The sequence below is a fragment of the Dipodomys spectabilis genome, unplaced genomic scaffold (genome assembly GCF_019054845.1).
Source record: "Dipodomys spectabilis isolate Male_0828 unplaced genomic scaffold, ASM1905484v1 ptg000205l, whole genome shotgun sequence".
In the NCBI taxonomy this organism is placed as follows: domain Eukaryota; kingdom Metazoa; phylum Chordata; class Mammalia; order Rodentia; family Heteromyidae; genus Dipodomys; species Dipodomys spectabilis.
Genome location: NW_024870882.1, coordinates 5702834 through 5708143, shown reverse-complemented (window position 1 = coordinate 5708143; position 5310 = coordinate 5702834). Strand labels below are relative to the sequence as shown.

The 5310-nt window shown below is 33.0% G+C and overlaps 1 pseudogene; it reads left to right on the top strand.

Annotated features, from left to right (window-relative positions):
• The first annotated feature begins 2733 nt into the window (after positions 1-2733).
• Positions 2734-2833, top strand: LOC122122164 (annotated as a pseudogene).
• The last annotated feature ends 2477 nt before the right edge of the window (positions 2834-5310 follow it).

Genomic DNA, 5310 nt, shown 5'->3' with positions numbered 1-5310 from the left:
AAGTTTAAAAATGGCTTAGAATATATTCCTAACTACCAAATTTTATAAATGGCTTTGAAAAAGGTTTATGATTATTTTATTTTACATGGGATAATATTTTCTACTACCTATAAGTTTTGGAAAAAGAAGAAGACTACGATTTACTACTATACAGGAATATGGTAGAAATAGAAGACAGATTTTATGTTTGCCACATCTCTGATGAGTACCCATATTCATGACTTTAAGTCATATTTCTTCTTACTATGTTAGACTGATAGGTAAAACATAAAACAACATATGATAAAGCAACTATTTATGACTTTTTAAAATGTACCTTAGGGGCTGGGAAGTGGCTCAGTGGTAGAGTGCTTTCCTTGCATGCATGAGTCCCTAGGGGGTTCGATTCCTCAGCACCACATAAGCAGAAAAAGCCAGAAGTGGCGCTGTGGCTCAAGTGGTAGAGTGCTAGCCTTGAGCTGAAGAGCTGAGGGACAGCGCCCAGGCCCAGAGTTCAGGCCCCATGACTGGCAAAAAAAAAAAAAAAATGTACCTTAGTAAGTGATTAAACTTACTTTATTAGCTAGTGTTTGGGTTTGAATTATGGGAGGTTTTTCTATTTGACACATTTCTGTAAGGCACCTACTGAACAACACAAATGGTGAGTGGTACTATTTCTACACTTTAATGAATGGTTGAACCTGTTTGGCATTAGTGCTGGGTAAATAAAACAACTCTATTGTAACTTGCACCCTAAACTTGAAAAATTTGTAATGTCAATATTGTCTACTTGTCAAATGTTATTTTGGTGAATGTGATTTTTAAAAGATTATTTGAAAAGGAATCTGTTTTCAGGAGATTAAGTGTAGGTTATCATTGGTTTGAGAATGATAACATTTTTATTCTACAGAAACAAGTTTTACTGAAGTACCAGTATTTTGAAGCATTAACGATCTTCTCAATTAATGTTTTTGTGAATTATATTTGACCTGTAAGTCAAGTTTTCCTAGCCTTGGTAGACCAATTATGGATCTATCGTTCTAGGAACTATTTTTTTTGCCTACTTATGCTGGACTGAAATCTTTGAGTAATCATTAGAAGAGGGGTATTAAAAATAATTTTGTGACATTTGTGATCTTGGTCACTCATATGGGCTGGTCATTTGTAAACTGAAAGTTTGAATTACTGTACTTTTTTTTTGTGATCTCATCTTTCATTTTAAGTTGCATTGCATTACACAATTGCTTACCACTAATTCTGGTGTCATAAGGAATTGAGATGGATTTTCAATTACTTTCTGTTGGCATGTTTCATGAGCCTAGGTGAGAAATCTTCCCCTTGTTATCAGATGAAGAGGATAACTAAGACCTGGGATCCTAGGACCCGTGGGTCCTGCAGAAGAATAATACCTTTTAGATATTGTATCAGCAAAATTTGGGTACAATCAGTAGAAATGCTTCAGAAATATAGAGAAAAACATTTTGCAACCAGTGAGTTAAAACAATAAACAGAGCAGCAGAGTAAAATCCCTTATAGATTAGAGGAAAACAATTGTTTTTTTTTACAATGTGAATTCAGAAGACCAAGAATACTTAGAACATATCACAAGTTTATACCAAAGACATTGCATTGATACTTTTTATATTCTAATTTACATTCTAAACCTTATTATTTATATTCCAATCTATTTATTGTATTAAATATCTATTTATTTGTCAAATTATCAATTAATTCTAGTAAGTTCCACTGTGTGAAATAAAATACCAGCACGTATAAATATAAAATATATAACTATAAAATATAATAAAAAAGGCACATGTTTTGCAATGTTCTGTTGTGGTTACGGTATCAAAGGCAACTGTCTTTTAAAATATTATTCCATTATTTCTACCTCAGTGTTTGGTAGAGTTGGACCTAAAGCTTTACCATTTGGAGATTTACAGCCTAGAGACAAGAGGAAACACTGTGATTCAAACATTACCAATTTAAGGCCTAATATTGAGGAGAAACATCTAGACTTCTCTTGTAACTATGAAAATATTTGATGAAAGAAAGGCAGTAGTGTAAATTCCTGCCTGGATGGATGGTAGACTGGCCAGGACATTTGGTAATCATGCATGTGAATTTTTTTTCACCTTCTTGGCTTTAGCTACTATTGAAATGTTAGGTATAAAAAACAATTATATTTTGATAAAATACCTTCTAGCCTAAAAGATTCTGTCTTAACTGTTTATCTCTCTATGAACCCTTTTAACTAATATTAGTTTTGTTCCAATAAGAAAATCTATGCTGTCAGGGTAAGATATTCTGATTGGTTTGTTGGTACAGGGAAGAAGAGTAAAGGGTCAGGTAGACATTTGTACCAGTAAGACATCATTTAGGAATTTTTAAGCTGCAGAAGTTTAGAAGTAGCTCGTAAGCAAGGCTTACTTTGAATCCATTAACTCCACAAAGCTAACTCAGTTTATAAATAAGTACTTGAAAAACAATCACCTTTGGACCTAGCTATAAAGGCTTCAAAGTATGATCAAATTTAAAATGAAAAAGACTTAAAATAGTCATTGACAAAAAAATTGCAAATGTGAGCAATCGACCAAACAATATAAGCTTTTCCCAATATACACAGAATTTTAGAGAAGTAAGATCAATAACATTTTTAGGAACAATAAGGTTTCCTAGTTACAAACAGTCAACCAAGGATATATGCCTGTATAAAGATTGCATCAATAACTACTTAAATTTACAGGATACTACATGCTTCAGCAGGACGTTTACCCAAATTACTACAATATAGAGATTATCATGGCATTTGCACAAGGATGATATGAAAATTTGTGAATTATTCCATATTTTTCATTCTTGAGATGCAAGAAATGAAAAACAGTTATTAAAAATTGATTACAAAAATACAAGTCGTTATGTCGAAAAATGAACTTTACAACTTTGTGCGGGTGGAGGGGTAGCAGGGAGGATTGAGTGGGAGAGCAGGGGAAGGATGGGAATGGATGGGAAGGGTAAATACAGGAGGAGGCTACAATGCTTGATGAGAAATGTACTCATTATCTTGCCCATGTAATTGTAAACCCTCTGTACAGTATTTTCACAATAAAAAATTAAAAAAGGCAAATGTAACAATATATGTAATTCATTGAACTGAAAGTTAGTTTGACATCAGTGCGTTAAATCCTCACCTTAGAATGGCCTTTACATAGCATAATCTTTACAAAACATTTGAAATTGGATAACATTGTCATTTTATCCCAAAGAAATAAAATACTATAAGGACCTAGGAAAAAAAGGAATCTTAAACTTTTTCTATATGGAATGCTATCTGAAATAACTAAAACAATGTATAATTCAAAGTATTATATCTAGGAGAGAATTAAATAGATTATGGACATTATACAAACAAAATACAGAGTATTTTAAAATATACTTTTTTCATACAAGCACCAGAAATATTTTTAGTTTCTGTACTACTCATTTCAACAGATAAGTTAAAGTGATTTCTGATTTAAAAATCACAAACCCTGCAGAAATCATTATAGATGTATACAAACAACTCTTGAATACATTTTGACATCAAAGTCAGGCAATTCATTGAAGAATACTATGGAATCCATGAATTTTTAAAGTAAGATATTGCTGTTGCTTTGTATTGTGAAAATATTTTGTACAGACACAAAGATGGATTGGCATTTTTGAAATTTAAGAATCTTAACCAAACCACTATGAGTTAGGAGAACAATTTTTAGAGCCTTCCACAATTTAAAAGAGGTAGTGATACATATTTATCCTTTTGGCAATATTAAATGCAGTTTCTTCCAAGTTGTTCTTCAGACCTGGTTTGATATAATGCTTCAATAGAAGGCGATCCAGCATATCTTTGCTATTTCTATTCCAAGCAGTAAGATGCAAGGGAGTCAAGAGGACTTTAGTTTGGGCATTGGTATCTGCCTCAATGTGAACTAAGAAAGCAGCCACTCTGGTATTATTCAACATATAAGCACTGTGCAGGGGTGTCTAGCCATTCACAGTAATTGCATGAATATCTGCCTTGAGCCACCAACTCATGGACAATGTCTAAGTGCCCACTGGAGGCTTCCCGATGAAGAGAGGTATCTGCACTGTAGTAAGCCGATTATTTTCAGCAGCCCAAACAAAAATTTGTTTTAATACTTCTCCATTTTTTTTTTGCAAATGATACCATTCCTCACTTTTTCATCTTGTTCCTTGTCTTCATCAGAATTGCCTAACCAGAGACAGTGAGTACCAGTGGAAATGGGGTGCACATGTATTCCCTAATAGTTCACGTTGGTTGAACTGGTCAGAAAAATCCAGTGAATTTTCTACATCTGTTATTTCACCATGATTTTCTTTCTCTTTTTCCAAGTTTACTATTGGAAATTATTCTAACTGGAGAGTAGGGAATTGATAGAGAGCAGAGGAAAGGTTTTCCTCCATATTCAAAGGTACAGACTGAAAATGGTACCAGTGGTGTCTTCATGTGCAGCTTATTATAGGAATGAGAAAATATGAAATAATGCCTCCTATGTAAATGATTTGGGAAATGGGAGAGCAGAAAGTGAAATGATGCAACCAAAAATATAAAAGCAAAATAAATTAGGATAATTATGGAGCAGTCACATTATCTATGAGAACCATGAAAGGGAGAGAGGAAGAGAGAGACAGATGTGCAATGACCATGCCTCTGATCAATTTATAGAGCAAACAATTTTATTTTTTAAAAGAGATGGAAATGGAATTTATGTATTTACTTGAATTTAGTAAATACATTTTTATTAGCCTACATAAAGAGACATAGCTTTGACCAAATTACAGACAAAAATCTAAATCCTTGATAATTCTAGTAACAGATCTGACTGAAATCAATTGAATCACACTTTTCCTGTAGAGTAAAGGAATAGGTCCAGGCTAGGAAAGCAGCTAGAGAAGACAGGCCGATTGTATCTGTGACAAAACTTTGTGGAAAATGGTATCAAGGATTAATTACTGGTGATCCACTTGCACTGGAAGTGTGAATCTGAACTATTGCTTGCTGATTCTGAACTATTGCTTTAATAATTATAAGTTCCAAGAAGAAAAGGTGAGATTTAATTGATAGCAAAGGATTAGTAATTCACTTTGACTTCTCATTAAGCACCTTCAATCATCAAAATCACATGAAGACAATAGACAGGCCTACTTTTTTAGATGAAAACAAGTATCTTTAAAACAAGATAATTAAGTATTCCTACAAAGGACTTCTATTTTACTACCGCATTATATAGTTTTTACTAATGTTGGGTAACAAATAATGGATCTATTAGA